General features: G+C 45.6%; 1 long non-coding RNA gene across 1 annotated transcript; it reads left to right on the top strand.

The window, feature by feature from the left end:
- Positions 1-20,492: 20,492 nt before the first annotated feature.
- Positions 20,493-22,665, top strand: LOC130208697 (uncharacterized). Its single transcript, XR_008834463.1, has 3 exons — positions 20,493-21,189; positions 21,543-21,638; positions 21,923-22,665. It is a non-coding gene; the product is annotated as an uncharacterized LOC130208697 (long non-coding RNA).
- The last annotated feature ends 2,479 nt before the right edge of the window (positions 22,666-25,144 follow it).

Below are 25,144 nucleotides of genomic sequence, written 5' to 3'. Positions count from 1 at the left end.
TGGACTCACAGAACGAGGAGGAGGGTGTATTGAGGCAACGTGAGTTTCTTGAGACTTTTAACTGCTCTATGATGAAGAGTTCTGACTCATCCGACTCCTGAAGAACTGGCCTAAAGCGAAGATTATGATCAAGTGGGCGCGTCTCTTAACACTCGTCTTTCTTGGACTTGAAGTTGTCAAGTTATTTTGGTGAGCTAGAAGCTACTGGTTAGTTGTCTAAGGAATAATAAATATATCTATACAACCTGAAAACGTTTGTATAATTTGTTTGTAACCAAAAGGCAACAACTATAGTCTTTTACAATACTATTTACTATTTCCTGAAATATTTTTTACTGTTTTATGGAAACACAGATGTCTCCTTGAAATGTTAAGATAATAGGATGTATGTTAAGATAATATGATGTATGTTATAGCCCTCAGTTTTAATCATAAATTGTAGCCTATACAACCCGTGGATGTATTCACCATGACGTCACACATTGCTTTGTGGATCGCACTTTTCAAGCTTTGGCAGATGCTAATCATAATCTTAAACTTACTAGATGGATGTGTTGTTTGTACTTTTATATGGACTTGTACCTTTGACTTTTTACCTGTTTCAAGTTCTTATTCTAACTAATATACATGAAGTTTACTGTTATGGTGAGCGGTGCGGAGGACCCAAACGCAGCAGGAGTTTATTCCCAGTACAGGAACACGGACGAACACAACGCAGGAAAAAAACAACAATCCGACACCAGACAAACAGAAAGACACAGATTAGATACACAGGGTAACGAGACACAGGTGGAGACACAGGTGGAAACAATCAGGGCGTGGCTGGAAACAATCAGGAAGTTCTGGAAACTTCTGGAAGCGGAGGCATTTACAATGGCTCCTCCCACAATGGATGTTATTTCAGTCAAGTGTGGCTTCATGGTCAGGATCGTACCCTCGGTCCACCCCTCATGGCCACACGGTCACGATCGTACCCTCACACTCGCGACCATGTGGCTTGTCATCTCAAACGCTTGAGCTCTCCCATTATTTATATCAACTGCAGGCCTACAGCTGGAACACTGATGTAATCCTTCGAATACAGAGCGGACATCTGTCGATAATGCTCAAGTCGGTGTGCGTGTGTGTGTGTGTGTGTCTTTGACTTTTTTTTTGCAGCACTCTCAGCAATAAAAATAAATAAAAAACTCAATGCAGAGAAAGTTACTGCGGTCTAGTCAATAGGTCAGTCAACTCGCACATGCACTGCGGGAAAGACTGGCTCGGTGGTCTATTGAACGCTGTCACTCACTGAGGAGGGAGGCCGGGGGGACTGCCATTACACACACACACACACACAGCCAGAAGTAGTCTTCAGGCTTACCAAACTCCTAACGTTAACACTTTTTTTCACCGTGGCTCGCTCGCAGCCAATCGCGACCAGGCACAGAGATTAGGAGACTCGAGGTGAAACTGAGAGCTTCATTAAATACCAACCTGAGTCAGCAGCACCAGCAGGTCTGGCTGGGGAGTGTGTACCGTGTGTGTGTGTGTGTGTGTAATGCAAGTGGGAGAGAGTGGGTGACAAAAAGCACAGACCAACCATAAAGTGTGCATGTGTGTGTGTGTGTGTGGTTTTAGGGATTGATGTGCGCTTCAACCTGTCTCATATGGAGGCAATTAGCTGAGCAAGACTCAAGCTGCCTGCAAGCGGAGTAAAAAACGCCTCCGGCCATGCGTGTGTGTCTCTGTGTGTGTGTGTTCACATACATATATATATAATATATATTTGAAACATCCATGCGCTCTTCTATAATCCTTCCTCTGTCATTTGGGACATCCATCTAATCCCTGTCTGTAGATCTCCCACTCTGTACCCAATGGCTTTAGACCCAATGTGACATGCCAGAGAAATCACATAGGAATAGAAAGCCATAAAACACAGCAGCGAGCCAGTCAAGCCGAGTCAACTTTTTCCCGGAGTGTGCGCCGCTCTCGATCCGCGCCCTCAACACCCTCAGCTTGTCTGACGGCTTAACAAGGCCCGGCAGACGATTTACAACAGTGCTGAAGAGACACTCGTCCTCCAATCCCTTCGTTCTCTCCTTTTCCCCTTTCTTCCCTTCTTTCTTCTTTTCTTTCCATCGCGAAGAGTCGGTGGCAGATTGTTTTGGTGGGTGCGTAATTGCTTTTTTATTATTCTTTCACAGGCAAGCGCGGAGATGATACGCAGCCTGCAGACCCTCTCTGAATTATTAACTGGCATTTTTTTAATGGATGAGTCAACATTAACGAGAGGCAGAGGGAGGCAAAACGGCCCACGTGTGTCCAGAAATAAACACATAAATGAAAAGAGTTCGTAAATGAGCAGTCCGTGGTGGCTGATATTTTTCCAAATAAGATGTATAAAGCTATGAATCCAATGATTTTGAATTATTTAACACTTTGATACAAGTTCACTTGTAAATTATTCATTTCAAGTGGTGATGTCCCCAAGTATCCCCAAGACTGCATCATTTGTTGGCGTCTTCTGCGCCTAAACGCTCTAAATAATGCGTTATAACAACCAATATTGGATTTTGAGATTTTCGAATATTAATAAAAAAAATACTAATAGTTCGAAACTATTTTAAATTCATATAAATAGATAACGGTTGAAGTTATTTAAATAACTTCCAAGTAAAACGTTACCCTGATCGTCCAGCGACCTTCTGCAACCATGACACATTGGTCAAAGAGCACTGGCATTACTTTTCAACACCACTTCGTCCAACTTCACTTTTTTCACGACATCTCCTTCACGATGTAAATCTTTGGGGGAAAGTGTTTTTGTCCCATGCAATAGCATCACGTGACGGACCCGGAAGTTGTAATTCCCCTGTTTGGACACTATGTCAGATTTCTGCTCTTCCTGGAGGCGTTTGGTGGAGCCAACAGTCTTCTGGAGCTTAATATTGGACTACAATCTAAATCCACCAATCAAATGTTAGGGAATTTTCATTTAACTTCCTTTTTACGGGGGACTTTACTTCTATCCATTGAACATTGAATGGTTTCCCCCTGGTGTTTTGTGCTAAGCTACGCTAAACTGGCAACTGGCTTTTTACAAACGTGGTATGGACCTTTCAAACTAACTCTCAGAAAGAAAGAAATCCCGTCCCAAAAACGTCCAACTATTCCGTGGAAAAAAAACACACCTTCAAGATTGCTAATAACCGAACATTTTGTCTGTGAACAAAGAGAGACTTTACGGTTCGGAGGGGAATCCCTTCTTTCAGAGAGAGACTGCTCCAGCAACTGCGGCGACATGGGGGGGATGGGAAGTCCGAGGGCTGGAAGGACATGCAGAGATTAGAGGAAATGAGATAAAGGCGCAGGGTTTAAGGATAAAGCAGGACGGGCACTCAGAGATAGTTCGAGGATTAATGTCAAAGTCGTCCGTCCTTGTTTTAGCCACTCTTCTTCCGAACTCGTTTCCCCGTGAAAACTCGCTTCCTCGATATGCGCTTGTGTGCCTAAGCTGATTTGTGTCTTATCGCAATCCTCTGTGAAACAGACAATGTGGTTTATTTGTTATCGCCTTGTTTGGACGGCGAGATAAGGCGATCGGCGTACGTGTGTGCGCACAGTGGACCTGTGAGCCTGTGTGTGTATGTGTGTGTGTGTGTGTTTGCGCAGAGCAACAGATATACGCTCAGTTTTGTCCTTTTTGAGTTTGAGTGACAGAATCCCTAATGCTGATCCCGACGGTCAACAGCCCAGAGACGTTCCACAGAAAGCTTATTAAACTGTATCTATTATTTATATGGTGCCAGGCACACACACACACACACACACACACACACACACACACACACACACACACACAGCAGAAACCCTGTACGTGAGCGTTATTCATGCTGACTAGTGCACGACTTCTCCTCGTAGAATATAAGTAGCGCGTGAGAAAACCTCATTACTCAACATTACCCATCAGGGGAGCAACAAGACGCTCTAACTGGTGTGAAAAAGAGAACTTTAAACTGCGACGGACTCTAATATTCCCGAAAGCGATCGCTTACGTCTGCATTTTCTTTCCCCCCCACCACCGCAGGTGATTAAATGCTAAAGAGGCACATTGCAGTTTACACAATTCACATAATCCTTTATGAAAAAAAAGAGATCTTCAAAATTGAAGACCTTTTCCAGAGATTTGGGTTTTTACTTACATCTCACATTTGCTGCGTAGCCGCAGCAATCCTGCCCGTTTCCACTGCCCCCACCTGTTAGATGGAGCCAGACTCACAGGTCGTCTCCCCGTCTTCATTTCCCGTCTCCGTGTCTCGCTCTCCTGGCTTTGAGCCCCACTTCCACTCTCTCTCTCTCTTTACCGTCGTAAAAGCCATAAAAAAAAAAAAAACGCCGGTGCGCCCTGGATTCCTGCACTTGTTCCCGGTACCCCGCACAAAGCCTTCACCTGTATCTGTAGCATTCTTGCCCCCACCCCCCCCCCATTCTACCCGCCCTCCCATCTCTCTTCTTTCTCCCTCTCCATGTCTCCTACTCCCTTGGTCCGACACAAAATGCCCTCTGTCCTACTCTCAGGTAAAAACACCCACCCACCCACCAACCTCGCCCCCCCCTCAAGTGTAGATAACCGAGAGGGCTTGAGAAAAAAAACTAAACAGGGAACCGTTTCTGTTGTTCCAACACAAAGATGCCAACGGTGGGTGGGATGAGGAGGTAGAGAAAGATGGATATAGAAAGAGAGATAAAGGAAAGAGAGGAGAAAGTCAGGGGGTAAAAAAACGATACAGTGATAAAAGAGGTCAAGCAGGAACAGTGGACAGAAATTGAATGACGTCCTGTCAGGCTTAGGTATTTGAATAGTGTGTGTGTGTGTGTGTGTGTGTGCAGGTTGAGGTACGCTGTGTGCAGCGTTGGGAGTCTCAGTCGGTCCTCATGGCTAACTGTCTCCCAGTGAACAAAGAGCCTATTGACTCAGTAACACACAGGAGCTTTCTATCTTCTCCACAGGCCAGTGCTTTGTGCTTGTCCCCTTCAACACATACACAAACACACACATTTCCAAATTCCCCAAACACACACACACAGATAAATGCACCGACACCACCACTCCACCTGCGCCTAGATATATCTCCCATCTCGCGCTATACTCCCAAGTCCATTTTGTCCGGTGCAATGTGACATATCTTTATTTATTTACTCACCTGAGTAATAAAGTGGGAAAAAAACTAATTTCAGTGGCATACTCGACACTTTGTGACTCGCCATATAAAACGCTATTTTATTGACCACATGGGGAAGTAAACGCATCTTGTGCACATGTGATTTAGTGGAGCGTGTGATAAGAATGATTTTAAGAGTCTGTATTAGATTAAATAAAATAGAGCCGCTAATGATTATTAAAAAGTCTTTTGACTAAGGATGGCACCAGAAGCGGATAATTAGGTACCAAGTCGATGCCGAACTTCTGAAAATGTGATGGCACTCCTTCAGGTACGGGGATCAGGACTCGTGACCTTTACACCATCGTCTCAGGCATTTCCCTGATAATTACATTTAGAACAACCAATTAGAGTCGAACTTGGCAGAGCAGTAACTAGTGAGGTTAAAATGAACTGAGCTAACGGCGCACCGTACGCTGCTTGAGCATTGAGTTACATCATGATGCGTTCAGGGTCTAGGTAAATTAGCAACATTTTGTTTTTCTTGCGAGAAACTCAAAGTATGTCATCAGGGATTAGTAATATATTCACAAAAACAGTATGCAAAAAGCTGTATTGTTTGGTTTTGGACCGTGGAATTGAATTAAGTTTAAAGTGTCATTGCGACAGACGCCAATGACACTTGGGTTCGTTCCCAGAGTCACGAGTGGACGTCCTCTAACGACTTCTTTTGTCTGACAAGACCGAAAGAGCTTCCATCAGCTATCACAGAAAACAGAAAAAAGCTTCAAATACCAGTTTTGAGGGCTGAAGCCCAACACAGGTTTTTAGGAATGCTCTTGATTCCTATTCTGCCAATCAACTATGTGATTAATGCAGTAATAGTTTCAGCAGTAAAGACCAACTCCATCCTATTTCTGTGGGTGGAGTGGTATAAAGTCACAGCTGCTATGGGGCTTTGACAAATTTCCCCTTGGGGATTAATAAAGTATTTATCTATCTATCTATCTAACTTCCCAAACCAACAAGTAGGAAATCATTTGTGAATCACATTTGCAGTAAAAATAATTTGTGATTGTAGAGGATAAGTAATTTCTCCCCACCCAAAGAATCAGGTACATTTATGAAGGATAATAGATACCCACTGATGTTTGAGTTATTTTTGTGTAGAAGAAATGGTCTAAAACTGTTTGGATATCTCCTGTGTTTTACTCCGAGACTGTAGAGGACAGAGTCATGGTGATGTCATCCATTGGTTTCTATGATGTCGTTTTGAAGCCTCGGGTTCGTCGATTCTCGTCGCCATCTTGACCTGTCGCCATGTCTTTTTTCTCTCAGTAAACCAGTGAACGGAAGTTACTATATTGAGAATGCGGAGGATTGACGTAGAGACGAAGTATGAAGATCTGGTAGCGCCCTGTTAATCACAGTAAGCCCGCCCTAAAGCATACCATGCTTTAGGGTCTATTTGAAACTAGAGATGAAGACCATGAACTCATTGTCACAATGTTTACTGAGGGAATGAATGAAATGAGAAGTAGGCTCATTTTCTCATAGACTTCTTTACATACTTTTTTTTTGTGCAACTGAAGGAGTCGCCCCCTGATGGTCAGCAGAGAGAATGCAAGTTGTAAGACTCTTCAACAGGGGTCCCCAAACTTTTTCCTGAGAGGGCCACATAACATGCTCTGATCGTGCGCTCTTTTAATGAAGTATCAATACTAAAAATATGCTAAATCATATCGTTTTTAACGTACGGGTACTTTGTTAGTATCGCTACACCGTGCAGCGTGACAGCAGCAGATGTAGCGGAATAACATTCAAGCTAACCTAACTTCCCAAACGCTGTCGACATCTGAACGCTGATTGGCCGAGACGCGACACGTCCCATCAAAGATGTTTTATTGCGAAGAGCACCACTCCACATTTTCTCCGCGTCTCACTGCAATCTCAACGGCAGCGGGCCAGGTGAAAAAAATAATAAATCGGAACGCGTCTCTGGTATTGTTCAGGGGGCCGGTCCAAATGTGGAGGCGGGCCGGATTCGACCCGCGGGCCGTAGTTTGGGGACCACTGCTCTTCAACATCGGCTTCCCTCGGCAGAACCGGTGGTTTCCGCCTGGTTACACCGGAGTGGTTGTCTCTAATCGCCCCCCGAGGCTGTGGACAAACTTTGTGTTGTCTTTTGGCGTTCTTCTAGAGGAACATTAATTATAACCTCGAGGTTCCCGGTGGGGAATGAGGCTTAACGAGACCCCCGGGTGCAGAGAGCGAGGGGATTAAAAGTCTCACTAGCACTACAAATGGTCTGACTCACCATTGATGAAGTTATGAATGTGCTGAAAAATAATGCTGTGAGGTATTTGCGGGAGCCTGAGAGCTGTGAGAGAGAGAGAGAGAGAGAGAGAAAGAGACAGAGAGACAGTGTGTGTGTGTGTGTGTGTGTGTGTGTGTGTGTGTGTGTGTGCTGGAGCCGAGAGATTTCTCGCCTCAGCTGGTTAGACAGATTACCTGAAAGTGAGAGGAATGAAATATATATAGCGAGTGAGAGAGAAAGTACGAGAAACGACGACAGAAAGGTCACAGGGATCTCGGAGCAGAGAGGGAGGAAGACTCATGGGAACGCAGACAGGGAGGAAGGGGGAATGGAGAGAAGAAGAGGTGGAGTTAGAAAGAATTACAATTAAAAAAACACCCACTGTGAGAAGGACGAAGTTTAAACAATGACTATAGGACTAGAACAAGTAACTGTGTGAGAGGCGATGTTTGAAATAAATGACTAGAGCTTGCACTACCTGGACTTCCCCCCCCCCCCCCCCAATTATTTGCGACACAATTTCATATAAAGTTGCGTTAACTTTGTGCCGTGTTGAAACGGTGGAAATCAGAAACAATCCTTTTAACCGCTCTCAACAAAAAAAGAGAAGATAGAGAGAAAGACGGAGAGGGAGAGGGGCCCCCGGCCCCAGATATCTGTGAGCCGCTCAGTATCCAGACACGGCGGCTTGAGGGGAGATGGACGGAGGGGGGGGGGGGGGGGAGACCGGAACGAGGGACAGAAAGTCCGGCCAGAGAAAAGGATTAGAGATCAAAGAAAGCCACCGGTCATTCTGAAAGCCCCCCTCAACACACACACACACACACACATTCATAGAGAGGGGGAGAGAATGAGAGAGATTAGAGTTTTTCCATGGGGTTAATCATTTACCTTCCTCGATGCCAGCAGCACCTTGGCTGTGAGAACGAGCGCTTTATGCATAAAGCCGCAGTGTAAATGTTAAGGGGGCAAACACTCACTCGCACACACACACACACACACACACACACACACTCACACTCACACACACACACACACACGCCCTCTCGTTGATTGATTATGGCGGCGTAATGAGAATTATGTGCCAGTCTAACTTTCGCTCTAATTGGTTTCATAGCCCCCCCCCCCCCCGACCCCCTGCCCCCCCAGACAAGTGCTTCAGGATACTTAAAAATATGACATCCCCTCCCCCCCCTCCCCCTTTCCTTCTTCCCAAGCTGGAAGCTCGACTTCTGAAACACTTTTAATTCCTCTGTCTCCCTCCGCTCTCCACCGATGAAGAGATGAACGACGGGCCGGAGACACCAATTAGGCCGTCGAACGGCAGCGCAACAATCTTCGGCACGCCTCCGCTTCCCAGAGGTGGAAGGAAGGGGAATGGAGAGAGAGGAGGAGGAGGAGGAGGAGAACAACTTTGCAAGGGCTCACATCTGATCAGGGAATCCTCGATCATACCGTGTGCAGAGAATCATGCACACAAACTCACACACACACACACACACACACACACACACACACACACACACACACACACACACACACACGCACACGCACACGCACACGCACACGCCTCCCGCCGTCAGAGGCTTGACCTCTACTGGCTGATCTCGCTCTTCGGCTCCCCGTCGCCGTCCCACCGGCTGACCTGATTGGCTAATGACGGCTCATTTATCTTGATGCAGCACCTGCAGCGTCTAGAAGGTGCATGTGTGTCGGAAAGAGTGGGTTTGTGGGCGCACACACACACACACACACGCACACACGCGCACACACACCCGCACACACACATGTATGCCAGCGCTGCCCTTTGCTGCAACAGCCTCATTCACCTCTGGGGAAATGAAGGGGAGGAGGAGGAAGACAATGATAAAGCAGGAAAATGGGGGAGGAGGAGGGAGGGAGGGAGGTGGGGTGGTGAACAGGGGCAGGGGAGGAGAGGCGGGAAAGAAGAAAAGTGAGAGGAGGCGGAAAAAGAAAAAAAAATAGAAGATGAAGAAGGATGAGCTGAGGATGATCAAAGGAAAGGAAACAAATATAAGGAGAGAAGAACACCGGAGGAGAGAATGGAGGAGGGAGTTCACATGAAGGGGAAGAGGGATTGATGCATGTTTTATTCACTCATCACTAACACTTTTTTAATTACCACTCGTCGAACCACTGCCGGTGTGTGATCACCAAATGAGTGTGTGTGTGTGTGTATGGGGGTCTCTGGTGTTTTACTCAGCAGCCATTAATTATCAAGGAGGCTGAATAAGTGAGGCCGAGGCAAAAGAACAAGCCCAGCAATCCCATAGACCCCATACACAGCATCCATTAACCAGTTCAAATTATATAACACTATCACTATCCCTTTTTTCAGTTGTTCCACTTCACATTTGTAGCAGGAAGTCTTTTAGTTTTTGATAAAAAATGTACACAAACAAAGTGCTGACATACCAACGTACTGACTGTAGGTAATACGCAATTCCAGTTTTACTCCCTAAAATGTAACCACTCAATACGCAAAACGACCCTTATAATCGTTTCTAAGAGGATGAACCCTTTCCCCGCCCCAAAAATGGGAAACTCTCAAAAACATGCTAAAAGTAGGCGACAGCTTTTGAAGTTGCCTTGCCATGTTCAATGTCCCCGACGCTTAGACTTCTATTCAATCAGATTTATTTTTGCAACCGGAGGAGTCGCCCCCTGCTGGTGAGTAGAGATGATGCAGGTTTTAAGACACGTTCGCATCGGCTTGACTTAACTTCACAAGTCACATCAATTAAATAACCTAAATCGGCTACTTTTTCTGCATCGAGAGCAATTGTGGTCTTAAAAATATGCGAGAGCATTAGTATTATGATGGATAGATCAGTCCAGAGCAACACAATCAAACCCCACATTTCCAATGAATTAGATCTCGACTGAAACTGCTTCCCGGAAACATCCTGGTCATGGTCTAAAGAAACCAAAGTGCAGATCACAGCCTCCCGGGCATCATTCCTTGCCCAACCGTCTCACTCGGAATGTTTTTCTCGGCTCGATTACAACGTCACGCTTACACTCCCACCTTTGCTCATTAGACAGGGAAGTCATTATTCGTGCGACCACACGAGGTTACTTGTCAGCAGAACGTGAGCGTGGCTCATTTTAAGTGTTCAGGCGGGGAACAGACACATTCCTACAGTATTGGCGCAATAATATGTGCAAAATGAAAAATGTAATGAACGTTTCTGCAAGTTCACCCACTTACTTGACGTCTTCTCACACTGCGGCTTGTTTAAAATGTATCGTTCATATAAGTGATAACCGCAAATCGCCTCACATCTTATTCATCCTTCTCCCTTTCCCATCTCCTCCTCCTCCTCCTCCTCCTCCTCCTCCTCCTCCTCCTCCCTGACTGCAGAGAGAGAGGGAGAGAGAGAGAGGAGGGTTTGCATGGATTATGTCTCCTTTTGTTCTTCGCTGTCGGCTCATTGTCAAATAAAAGAAGACCAAAAAAAAGAAAGAAAAAGAGGAAGAGGGTGGTTAGCGGGGGAGAGATGAGGTAAAGAACGAGTGGGTCCCGACGTGACGTCCGTCCTGTCCGTAGGTAGATATCGGAGGCTTCATCCGCCTCTGCGAACCCCCCCCCCCCCACCTCACACACACCCCTGCGTCTCCCCTCTTCCTCTTTGTGTGCCAGTTTATCTTTTATTTTCTCTATCAGGCCAGGTGCTGCTTATCCAGCCTTCAGCACGCCCCCTCCCCTCCCCCCTTCCAGCTTTATCTCTCACACTGTCACCAGGAATACTCACACTTTGACATGCGAACAAACGCATATTCCTTCTACCTGCCCCCCCCCCCCTCAACCCTTTCCACATCTCATTTTTTAAAATCCCTCTGGAGGCGGCGAGCTGGCCGTGTCCTATCACTGCCCTGACACACAGACAGACAGGTTGTGCAGGCAGACAGACAGACAGGCTGCAGGGAGCTCATCGACTCCAGATCCGTATCTTAACTCCAGTTTTAGGGGTGGGGGGGCTTAATCCGGCTGCTTAATCCGGCTGCTTGTCTCCGGCGCAGCCAGCCTACCGGAGCAGCCGAGATAGCACGAAAATCTTCAGTAAGTCAAGTTTCTATTAAGCAGGCACTTTAAACTCCCTGAACCCCCCACACCCCCCCCCCCACCCCACCCATGTGTTTATTCTAATTTTATTTGGGGCATTCAACATAATACAAAAATAAATAAAAAATCCTTGCAAGCATTGTTTTCAAAATCTCCCCAAAAAAATCTGAGACGCCTACCTGTGTCCAGCATCGAGGCCAAAGGGTGTGTGTGGGTTAGGCAACAATTTAGCATTGCTGTTTTCTGTATCCTCTTATATATATATATATATATATATATGCTCCCTATAATTCTGCTGGTAATTTTTTTTTTTGAACTTTTTTTTAATGGAGTGCAAGTGTTGGTGTAGCTGAAAGGTGGGAGGCGGTGAGGCGGCGCCGCCTGAGCCGAGCTCTCCATCCTGATTTAGAATGAGATCTATTTCTGTTCACCCTCCAACCCCGCGGGAAATATTAAAATCTGCCATGGAATGTGTGTACATGTATGTGTGTGTGAAAGAAAGAGCAAGAGAGAGGGAAAGAAGGAAAAAAGATAGAGATTATTTCAATATGTATATATATATATATATTATAAATGTTGTTTGAGAATGTGCCATTGGTACATTGCTTTGGCAGCGTGGTTGTCTATTCGCAGGCATGTCAATTAAGTCACTGAAGTCGAATCAAACGGAATGAGAAAAGAGGAGTAGAGGGAAAAAAAAGAGAGAAATGGAAAAGGGGAAGAAAAAAAACCCCAAAGCGTTTCAGGGCTCCATGTGAACTAGTAGGGGAGCGAGACTCCAGCCACGGTCACCGGCGATTCGTAAGCATGCAGAGCACGTACGGACTGAGCCGAGCTCACCCCTCTGGCTACACACACACACACACACACACACACGCATACACATGCACACACACACTCAGCTCCATATCCAATCCTACAGCCGTTCAGATATCCCCGCCAGCACCTTTGACCCCTGGTAATGCAAAACAACACACACACACACACAAACATCCAAACACACACACACACACACACACACACACACTCTACGGTGAAAAAAAGACAGCATGCCCACACTTTGAAGACGCATTAGGAACAAAAAAAAACAAAAAACAGGCTGTAAGAACGACTAAAAGTGTGTTTTGATACGCACTCACCTCAGTGGGACCCGACGCTCCGCTGCTGCCCGCCGCGGTGTAGAAATGACCGGCTGCCCCCACCCCCCCGTCCTCGTGTGGACGCATGCACACAGGAGCGAGGTGTGTGTGTGTTTGAGTGTGCGTGAGGACAATGAGAGTGGACTGGATGGAGCTGAGCAGCGGTAGTAAGAGGAGGAGGAGGGAGGGAGGGAGGGAGGGGATGTGTGGTTGGGCGGGAAGGTGGAAAGGAGAGCGAGATAGAGAGAGAGAATAATGAAATGGAGCAGAATTCAAAGAAAAAAAAGAAAATTGAAAAGGGTCCCACTGACGAGGGGTCCCCTCTTGTTCCATTTGTGTGTCTGTGTGTGTGTGTGTGTGTGTGTGAAAGCTCTGGAAGGTCTCCTCTTCGTCACTTGGGACTTGGCGCCCTGCCCTCGGAGGAGAAGAGTGGAGCGAGAGCTGCGTTTTCCCCCCCGCCTCCCTTCAGTGCCGATGTGTGTGTGAATGAGCCAGCCTGCAGCGTTACACCCAACCTCATGTCTTCTCGTCTCAGACGCTCCTCGAGCCTCCTCCTCTCCGTCCTCCTCCTCCTCCTCCTCCTCCCTCTCTCTCTCCAGGGAAATACCTCTGCCACTAATCTCTTCAAAGGTCTCTCAACCACTCAAGCTACTCTCTCGCTCTCTTTTTTTTCAGCGGCCTCTCGCTCAGCTTTGCACGGTGAGAGCAAAGTGTCGCCTTCTCAAATCATTTTGTCTTGGAAATTGAGTCCTACAACCTTATTTCAGGGCAAGAATTGAAGGAGGCATCATTTCGATTTTCGAATCTCGAGAGTTTTCTCGAAGTTCTTGTCAGAGAAGAGAAAAGCATGGCCACTCTCGAATGAAAGAGAACACTGGATTTGAGGAACAAAATGAATTTAAAAAGTATAATAATAACGCTCAAGTCATATCCCTCTGAGCCAGAGAGCTCTATTGTTGCCACACAACTATGACAATGACATTTTCCTTCACAGTTTTTTGGGACTAAATCCCACATACACTTGCCAATACTGTAACAACTCACCAGGAGCATCAAATGTGTATTCATCCGCGACTGGAAATAGTCCCCGTTTGAAGGCATCCGCTGAAAACTACAGTGCCCAACTGTTTAAGTACAGAATGTAGACGTTGTTAGAAATTAAACTGAATATTTACATCTTCTTCTCGGGCTTGGAGAGCTACGGGCATAAAGATGGTGGACAGTGCTGAAACACTTTTTTTCCCTTTAAAAAAAAAAAAGGGATTTAATGAAGAAAAAAACATACGATAACACCAGCCATATTCTTTAAAGACAACACATACATTCAGCAAAGAAGGATATTCTCACACACACAAACACACACACACACCCTGAGCTCCAGGTGTATGCCTGTGTGTGCGTAATTGTGTGTGTGTGTGTGTGTGTGTGAAGTGCAGCTTCAATCCTCCGGCTCAGCCACGTAGAAGCCAAACTCTAGATCTAATTATTTGCTTCTCAAAGGCAGACAGATGGAGCGAGGGGGAAAAAAACAACCCAAAAAACAGAAAGTGTTAGAGAGAGAGAGAGAGAGAGAGAGAGGGAGGCTCTTTGAGAGACTGCTTATGGGGGAATTAATTGGAATGAAAAAGAAAAACGGAGAGAAGAGACTCTGCTGCGCTCGAGCCCGGAGAATAGTTTCGCAAATTAGTCAAAAAGAAATCCCTAACAGAGCCCGTGGACACAACTCAAGAGAGAGGGAGAGAGAAAGAGAGGGGTAGAAAGTGAGTGAGAGAGAGCCGGGAGATGAAAAGCAAAGTGAAAGAAAATGCCAAAAGGAACAGAGGAGCAGATGATGAATGACTGGCTCGCTGCGGTTTTTTGTTCTTTCTTTGAGTTTGTGTCACCGTACCCTTCCTGAGGCGAGCGCCGTCCGTCCAACGGTCCTTGTGTTCTTCACCTCCACTTTCTCTTCTCCCTCCTTCCGCCCTCCGCTGTCCCGGGGTATTCCATCAAAGAAGAGTCGGGCTCAAGGTGGATGGAGGCACACTTCTCCACTTTGACTCTCTTCTTCTTTTCTTCCCTCTCTCTCTCGCTCTCTCTCTGTTGTCGGCCGGAGCGTTTGTCTTGTTCTCCCCCGGCGGTGGTGACACACAGCGTCGGGGTGAGGATGGAGTGGGGGATGAGAACAAGGAGGGGCGGTGGAGAGAAAAGACTGAGAGAGAGCAAACAAAACATCAACAACAACAAAAGGAGGGAAAAGAGCAAGCGTATCGGTCGATGGAGCGGAGAGTGGAGAATGACGGGGAGAGGCAGGTGGAATGGGTAGTGACCCACCGCGGAGGTGTGTGTTTCTGCGAGTGTGTGTGTGTGTGCGCGAGTGTGTCAGAGCACGGGGGGGGGGGGCGTCCTTCCAGCCGACGAGGAAGAGGTGGAGGAAGAATGGATGGATGGAGAAGCGATACAGCGAGCACACCACCTACTCTCTTCCACACCCCCCCCCCCCCCACACACACACACACATTTGCATAGTTCATTATCATTCACTGCATCTCGCCTCGACACGCATGGCTAACCCACTCATGGAGCCGAACCCTCAACTGAATCCTAATGGAGGAGAGGGAGGGAGGAAGGAGGAGGAAGAAGGAGGGTGTATCGGGCGAGCAGGTGTCCCCTCTGCGTCTATTGTCCCTTGTCAGTGTGTGTCTGCGTGTGTGTGCGTGCTCACATGTACAAGCTTTTTCATTCGTGTTAAAAAAGCTGAATTGAACGCACACTGTTCCAGACACAAGCGCCACTTTTATTTTGGGATTCAAACTGCCGGTAGCTAACATTTATTGGAAAGTAACGCAAGGATTCAGTGTTTCCCTGAGAGAGAGAGAATCTAGACCAGCATGTGATCATGAAAATTAATAATTGCAATATGAGTCAGAGAGTTTTCCAAAATTCAAACGAGGCAAAAATCGACAGGCGATACAATCCTAGGAGATTAGATCGACACTCGGGGGCATTTTCTAAAATATGTCCGGACCACGCTGATTTACATTTTTTTGACAAATATTTCCACATCACTGTGTGACAACAACAACAACAACAACAACGACGAGAAGGAGAGTGCTGAGGAGAATATTCCAGGAGCTTTGGAAAATCCTTTCAGGGCAGAAAAAGACACGGGGAAGCACAAGACTGCGGTCACCGCTGTGAGGTCCGGAGCTATCGCATAACATTTTGGAGCCGGCGAGTTCTCATTCCCAACTCGCCGAACGCTGACCTTTGGCTTTAAACTAACTCCATTTTAAAACCCTGTTGCGCCGTTAGCGCACGGTAAGAGCACCCGATGTTGTATGAAGTGCGTGAAGTCTGGGCGGGGCGGGTGGAGGGTGTGTCCAACAAACACAGAACCCCCGTCCAGGTGACCGGAGTCACAAAGAGGTTCTGTTGCCTGAACTCTAACGTCCTGAAGGGACACTCTGCATTTAACGAGATTATTCCGACACAATTGAAACTCGTGCCTTGTGCGGCCCCCGATGAACAAACGCACTGACTCGGTGTTTGACGAGTTAACGGTGCCAATGAGTGAAATAAAACACGTGACATGACTCCATTGTCTCCATCACACCTCCTAACAAGCACCAACTGGTTAGAATGGATCCACTGGGGAGTAAAGACGTGCTCCCCAAGCCCTGTTTTTGAAAACAATATTGTTTAAAAATAAAATGTGGAACTTTTAGCGACTAAGCAAGTCGCTGCGATGGAGCGATCTGCACATTTTTTTTGTCGTGAAGAATATCGACGCCTCCCTCATTTCGAGGTGCTGAATATGAATATATAGCGAGGAGCTGATGTGTATGTATTACCCTAAATGTTGACAGATAGCTTGGGTCCGTCCAAAGTAAAAAAATGAAATAAATCAACATCTGCCAACACCTCTAAAGCTATCGAATCGGAATAAATATTAATGCTCAATCTGCCGAATCCCTTTCTTTATTGCCGTTTTTCCATCCATCCGCCAGATGCCCTCGCACATTCCCTCCTTTCCCCCCCATCCACAACCTACACACCTGTTTCCACTTCCCCTCATCAGCCCAGCGATTAACAACCAGCCCCGTTTTCCACGCACTCCGTGCCAAAGTTCGTCAAAGTCACCGAGTGCCCATGAGTTCCCCGTGTGTCCCATCTCTACCTGCTCTGGATTCGCCACCGGCCGTGACGATGCGGTAATCGTGCGGCGACTGCCTTGATGTACGCCGTCGCTGAGGGGCGGGAGTGTGACAAAACCAGCCAATCAACGGCCAAACAACAGCAGCCCAATAGCAGAACTCACAATGTGCCTCCAGTCAGTCAGACGCAGCACATCATGAATAAAACGCCGCTCTGCGAACGTGTCGACACGCGAACCATCCTGTTGCTTTGCCTTTGCGTTGAATTCTTTTCTCCCTCGTCCCCACTACCAATGTCATGTTGCTACTGTAGTTGTCAATGCAATGTCTTATTTCAAACTAAAGCATCTTATCGTGTTGCCTCGCAATATTTCTTTCATATACTTTTAGTTAAAACAGCCGTGCACGGGTCGTGTATTTTCTGTCGGCATCTTTGTTTACCTCAACCGATGTCGAAATTAATTTCTTCCTGCGGGGGTCACCTTGCTTCGCTGGTTCTCTGATTACATTCATGGTTGGGATCAAGGGGAGATTTGGTTTTTCATTCATTAATATTAATAATGTAATTTGGATGCAAAATAGGTCTACCCAAGCAGCAGAGACAAATATTTTAACCCTGTCAACACTTATTAAACCCCACCCCTTTCTTTTTTGACACATTAACACATACAAGGAATACTGTGTTGAGTATATAGTGTTGAATATGTCAGAATTGTTTCAGTTTTTTGCTTGCCGTTTCAGAATAATTTTAATCTTTATGCTATGATACGCTAATCAGCTGCAGCTTTACCATACAGAGATGTGAGAGTAATTGATCTTCTTATATAACCCTCCAGAAAAAAGAAAAAAAACATTAAGCAAATTCTTCAATCCTGTCACCTACACATTTACATTCCAACACAACTAAACTGCATTAGGGTTGCATTTATTTTTTGGGGTACATTACGTTTCATTTTCTTCCAACCTCAATCCGACCTCCACATTCCCCCCAACACAGAACTTTACAGTATTAACAACCCGAGGAGTACACACAAAATAAATAAAATATAGGAGGGTATTAATGGAAAAACAGAAACAAGTTAGGAGTCGAAGAGAAATACAAACAAATAAATAGCCCGAGGTAACAGAAAAGAGTTATGAAACTAAAAAAAGTGTCTTCAATTGGATTTCTCAGGATGCCCCTGAAGCGAGAACTTCATTTTTCTTCTAATTTTAAAAAGAACTCCAGATCCCTCGACTACAGACTGTAGAAGGATTTAGGGGATGAGGGAACTTCCAAAACCATTAGGATTCTCCTTCGTGCCAAAAGGATTGCGAAAGCAATTATGTTTTTAGTGAACGCCAACGATGCACATCCGGGCGTCGGCTAGAAGATCTATATGGAGTGTCTCTCACTTTGAATATTGTATTCCGGTAATCTGAGAACCAAAACGTGTAGGATCTGCCGGTGAGTTGTGACATCTATTGCAGCTCACCGCTACACTGGAGTACATTTGTTAAAGTTTGGAGTTGCAGTGCGTGCGATGATGTATTGTACTGTGGTATATATTTAAACCGTGGACACACACAGCTTTTATTGACCCTCTGGGAGAGTCTGGAAGTCTTTTATTTTTTTGACAGCAGACAGCAACAACATGATGGAGAGCGTAGCCGGACGGATCAATGGGTGTCCGACTCGACGCATCTTGCTTCGCGACAACAAGGTGACTTTATAAAAAAAAAAGAGGGAGAATAAGTCACGGAAACTTTCACGCCATTAATTCACGCCACTCTCAAGAGAGAGATAGAAAAAATGTGCTCGTACACAAAGTGGTGGTCGGAACATCCATGTCTTTAAGCTACTGTTAACAATATCGAGGACAATCAAATCATGAAACTATGCTCTATGGGTCCACTTTAATGAGATTACATGGCGGGCGGGCAAGCATCAATTAAGTGGGATTAATCAATTTTGGTGCCAGAATGTGCTCTCTAAGCATATGCTAAGTGCCTATTAAAAGGCTGTAAGAATGGCTAAGCTGTTAATGGTTATGATCACCTTCAGCTGTTCACCTCTTCTTGACAAACAGCTTTACGGAGGACACAAAGTTTACCTCTTTGCTCCGCTGTGGAGAAGAAACTCCCAGTGGCTCGCCCTGTCCCGCATCTGTGTGTGTGTGTGTGTGTGTGTGTGTGTTCTGTGACAGCAAGTAACAAGTGGAGGCGAGTGCAAGTCATTTGCAATTACAGCAAGGCTTCAAGTCTGCCTTTATCGCATGCCGACCCAATTCAAAATGAGTTATTGACAGCTCCACAGCAGAGAGTAACGGAATAACAATATGATGTTCATTGGCTTTACATTCATTGCATTACATGCTGTACACGTCATAAATTGGCAATTGCCAGTGATTTAATTTGTAGATCGGTACAAACTAAGGTGGTAAACCAACAGGGTTTCTTTTTTGTTTTTTTGTTACTTACAGTGACCCCTATTCTCTGCTGCTGCTGCAACAATTATGTTTGCCCACCCAGGCATGTAATCAAGGAAAATTAAAAAAAACGTCCTTTCAAAGCATTTCAGGTCCTGATGTCCTCAATCTAATGAGCCATTAAGGTCATATCAAAGTTAAATGAGGCAAACAAATAATTTTTGACCCATCTACATGTTCAACTTAACCGTCAGCAAACAACATAGAACTCCAAGAAAATATAGGTTATTTCGCAACGGGCGGGGGCCGGGGGTTGGGGGTCCCTTTGGTGAGTTAAATTCACAAGTCAACATTTTCTTTTCTCCCCGATGTGTTGTTTTTGTCATGGGTACTTTTGCACAATATTCCGCGCCGAAAAAGCGGCATCTGTTTTTCTGGAGCAAGGTCTCGTTTATCTTTGGCACCGCAAATAACGCAGGGTTCATACACATGTTGACCAATGGATTTCCATGACCTTTCCATGACCTTTCCATGACCTTTCCGTGACTTTTAAACCACATTTCCATTAACAACCTTTTTTTGTGAAATCTCGGTGTATACATGAGAATAACCTTAAATGACACAAAAATTCCATGACTTTTTCAAACATATTTAGGATTTAATATATTTCAAGGACTTTTCCAGTGCTGGAAAAATCTGTTTTTAAATTCCATGATTTTTCCAGGTTTTCCGTGACCGTGTGAACCCTGTAACGGCGTCGTCCAATCACGTTGTGTGTATACCATGTTGTGACGCTGTGTAGTTCGAAGCAAGACGACAAACTTCATTTCTCCTCTGAACCTTGACAGAGGAAGCGCAAACCAGATCCACTCCTTACTCCTCTTTCAAAATAAAAGCCCAACACATATACTCTGCGTAACGGTTCACTAATGGTAGCTCACGTGGCTCTTTTCTTGACCTGGCTAGATCGCCATAGCAACCTGTGCTGCTGACCTAAGCTGGTCGGGACCGGATAGTTCAAAGTTTTTTCAGGGAAATCAGCAAAAAAAGGTTATTTCACTGTAAATAGTATCCCTTTGTAATCAAAAGTCAAATTTATGAGCGACACAGATTCTCAGTTGAGGGAATACACTATTATTGCAAATTTGTTCAGCCATAACATTATTACTTGCTTTCACCCGTGGGCACTATATTATTATTAATTATTTATCAAACAAAAAAACATTTATCAGATAGAATGAATACCGTATTTTTTGCACTATAGGGCGCACTAGATTATAAGGCGCACTGTCAATGAATGGTCTATTTTCGATCTTTTTTCATATATAAAGCGCACCGGACTATAAGGCGCATTCAGTGGAAAAAAAACAGTCAGATAACTCAGTCGATCAAACTTTATTAAACGCGTTCACAATAATCCTCAACATTATTCAAACGTTAATGAGCGTATTCACAATAACTACCAACCTTATTCGGTTGTATTTTGGGATCCTTATACACACACTGTAATATTATGGCGAAGCACAGTATTGTAACGGACTGAGGGAAATGTTATGTCCGGATGTAAGTGAACGTCTCACGAGCTGGTAGCTGTGAGGCGTGTCTGTGATTGGACAGCGAGTGATGTTGTTGTGTTCCGCGGGTTCCGAGCGGAGCTATGACCCGGAGCAGACGTGAAGCTGGTTTTGAGGTTTCACGGCGGTTTGTTGTCGTTTTGGCGTAGGCTACGGCCAACAGTAGCTTGTTCTATGTTCCTTGAATAAACACCCTATAAGCCATCTACGTCTCGTAGCGTTCCTGACCCAGGGTCGCTACAGTATGTATTACTCCGCGACGCTCCTGGCTACGGTAGCCGTAACGCTGCAAGCGGTGCGGCTTTGTAGTTTACCAAAGTCGTACTAAAACATTTTGACTTAGCGCCGTGAGCGCCTTGTACCACACAAAATCGCTTAGAGGTCAGTAAACAAAACCAGAATTAATCCATATATACGGCGCTTCGGATTATAAGGCGCACTGTCGTTTTTTGAGAAAATTAAAGGCTTTTAAGTGCGCCCTATAGTGCAAAAAATACGGTACACATTAAAAGGCCTTTAACTCTTATTAAATGTATTCATTCTCACTTTATGAAATGTTAAATGTATTAATATTACCAGTACAGTGTATACAAAATAAATAAAAAGGCATGCTACATGTTACGCTGCCCCAGAAATGGGTAGAAAATATAAACTACATTTTTTAGTTGTTATTGTAGAGCTGACAATAATTTTGTGATGGTTCAATTTATCTTTGCCATGTCTTTGTTTTCCAGACTCTTTGCACTTTGAAGCTTTGTACTGTTCTCATAGCGGATTCCCTGCCTGCGGATTCCTGGTCTAAAGTTTCTCCTTTTCTTAATGAAGCTTTGGTGGGTGGTTTTCCCTTGTTCTCATTGTGGGTTTAGGGCGGCGGGGCGCCATTTTCATTTACTCTTTCATTATGTAGGCGTTACAAAGCCCCCTGAGATTACTCCAGTTAGTCAGAGGTGTGTGCACATGCTTGAAGAGTTGGGAGGGAGAATGTGTTGGTTTAGCAGAACGTGAGATGACAGAAAAAGTAGCTGTCTTGTTAAGCTTTCGCTGTAATTTGTGCATTTTCATATATTTCCATCATCCTCTCGGCTCACCATTTGTCTTATTCTCATCCTTACAGCTGCTGCGTGGCGCCGATAACCCCACAGGGATCGTTTAAGACTAATCTTGTCTGATTTAACTGAATCTGCACTCCGGGTCAAGGAAACAAGGCAGCCGCTCCCACTTTAACTGTTGCCATCATTCCTCATCTCGTGACACCTTAGCGACACCCGGGGCGGCCATCAGCGTCGCCTTCGCCACCATCTCCCTTTCCATCACGCTTTCAATTGCGATCGTCTAATTTTCCTGCCCCGGAATGCCGCGTCCAGAGTGGAGATGTGAGATCTGTCAAGTGCGACACCGTGGGGTGGGGGGATGGGGGGGGGGGGGGAGAACCTGCGTCAGAGAATGCCCGGGCACAAGCTATTTCCTCAGTGTGCGGCCTGCAATTCATTTCATAAATGTCAGGCGAAGCTTGGCAAGCCATCTAACCCAACCACCCCATCCCCCCCCCCCCCCCCCCACAGCCTGATGGGTAATATTCTTATGAGAGATCATTTTGATTGGCTTCCCTGCCCTTTTCATTGTCTGAGCGACAGGGAGGGGAGGAATGCTGATGATGTGGTGTGTGTGTGTGTCTCTATGCACATCTAGAGGAGTATCTATGGACGTTTGTGTGTATGCACATTTTTAAATATGTATAGACGTGTGTGTGTGTGTGTGGCTGAATGTTGAAGGTTTATGTAAACAGAGTTGAGAAATGCAATAAACCTGTCACATGGAGAATGCTGCTGTCATGGCATCAAACTGAGCGCACTGTCACTCCTATCTAACTTCTTTTACACACCTGTGTGCGCACGCACACACACACATTTTTATAAGGATAGGGAGAGGATTACAGTTGGATATTGAGCATCTTAAGCCATCCTGACTCCCATGTCATGCTGTTGGAGTACCAGCAGAGTGTGTGTGTGTGTGTGTGTTTATGAGAGGACGGTGTCAGAGTGGCCATTGAACAAGCAGCTTGCTTCCCCATTTCTCGCGGTGCCACAGGTTATTTCACGGCCCCCCGTCTGCCATTTGTACGTGAGCTTGTATGAGAGACCTCCCTCTAAGAGTCATTTGCCATGCCTTTGGTAAACGGTCGTGTGTAAGTGCGCCTGTGTTTGTGTATACGTGTGTGTGTGTGTGTGTGTGTGCGTACGCATATGTTTGCACCATAGCCGAGGCCCTGATGGGTCCCTAGACACTGAGGATGAGTTAGCCTCTGCCCTGGTTTCCATGGCAGCTGCTGGCTTTATTAGACTCTCACTTTAGCCCTCTCACACACATACACCCCCCCCCCACACACACACACACACACACAGCTCATTGTACACTGACTGGGCTACATTGCCACCCTACCCCGAGGCGCTCGCATTTCGGAGCAGTTAAGCAACTTGTCAGGAATGAGAGATGGGCGATGTGTAGCTAAATGAAGCGCAATGGAAAAACCGTCATGCGATTTCACACTTGAGTAGCCTCCGGCGCTGCTGCCGCCCCACACACACACACACACACACACACACACACACACACACACACACACACACACAGAGGTGGGGTGAGATGAGCTTGAAATGAGAACCATGGCGAACATCAATACAGCCCTCCATATCTGCGCTTGGCGAGGATCATTCTAGATCAATATTCCTCAGACCGAACCAATGTCACATTCTGTATGCTAGAAGCCAGACAGCATTAGAGCCGCTCCGGCCGGCATCAATCAGCTCCGAGCCGACCGTCCGACCACTTGCGTGGCTCGTAACATGCTTCATAAAAGCGGTTACCACCTTGACACGAGCGCTGCAGCAACATACCCATCTGAGGTAGCGGGAAAAATACTGCAGTTGGAGATCGTTGTACGGCGTTCACATTTGGATGCACATGTGGAAGTGATGCAGGAGAAAAGCAAAGACTAACATCGATAAAACTTCCTCAATTGAGCAACAAAAAAAGTGTTTTCGGGCGCTTGTGGTGGTTTTTGCCTTCGTCAAAAAATCATTGATGCCCCAAATAGATTCTGTAAACGACTGATGTTATACCTTCAGATGGAGGCGAAGACTGAACTCACATGACTGTTTCGATACTTTATGCCGATGGTGTCTTCTCGGATAGATTTTGAATGTTGTCATTGTTCCGCGACAGCATGAAACATGGCAGATCCGAAGTTACATGAAAGAATAATTCAAACACATTGTGATAAAACGAAATAGCGATTAAAAGCAAACAAGTTCATTTAAATGCACCTAATTTGGCATTTGTAAGTAAGCTTAGAAATGTGCTTGACAGTGCGGCGACTGCATAAACAAATGCATTAAAGGCTATCCTCGACTTTTGGGGAGTTTAGCCCGTTGGCCAGCTAACGTCAAAAGGTTCTGCTGGATATTCTGGAGCCTGTTAACACGGCTCACTCTGGAAACTTGATTCCAAGTATGCTGCAGGGCCACTGCTCTGCTCTTGGCCTGTTGAACTATTAAGAGTTACAACCCAGTTGGTTGCCTTCTTGCACACCAATAATGTAATGAGATAATTGCTACGTGTCATGTCTGTGCATACAGTAGACGGCTGGAGCCGGTGTACAGGGCTGGCTCGCAGCATGGGTGAATTAGGCAAAGCTTACTTGATTGGGTTTCGGAGGTTGGCTGTGTGAAGGAGGATAATTCTAGTGCAAATGTTTAGAGACCGGGTGGTGGTAATTTTCTTGATCCATTGTGGACCCACGAGATCAGTTATTCCAAACACGGCAACACGTTCTCCCTCCCAACTCGTTAAATAACAACCCTTGTTCAATGCCCCTCAGCCGCTCATACAAACACACTTTTTAGCGTCTTTATGAGATGTACTGGGCTTTCAAGTAACTCCAGAGTAAACCCATACACGTGATTATTATATGGTCAGAGCAACTAACGTAGTGAAGACAGCGAGAAGATCCCTGTCTGATGGAAGGGAATCGGTTGGGAGAAACAAACACAAGACTTTCACATCGGAGACCACTGTTTGTGTCCTATGTGAAACCTTTTAATACATTACTTTTGTTATGGAGCCTCCTAATTTACAAACGTCAGTTACGTTGCAACCGTACCTATTTCACAGAAGACACATAGTTTGATTTTACCTTGTTAAGACGGTATTGGGACTTCAAAAGGTGGTTAAAGATCAATCAAAAAGGTGTAATTTGGTTCATTTTAATCTGGACTCTAGAATAAAATGATACCACTGTTATCGTGGTCAGTTTTGTGTTCACTGACTTTTTGGAAAT

The sequence above is a fragment of the Pseudoliparis swirei genome, chromosome 18 (assembly GCF_029220125.1).
Source record: "Pseudoliparis swirei isolate HS2019 ecotype Mariana Trench chromosome 18, NWPU_hadal_v1, whole genome shotgun sequence".
In the NCBI taxonomy this organism is placed as follows: Eukaryota; Metazoa; Chordata; class Actinopteri; order Perciformes; family Liparidae; genus Pseudoliparis; species Pseudoliparis swirei.
Note: the sequence above shows the minus strand (reverse complement) of the source record. Positions and strands in the feature narration are given on the sequence as shown.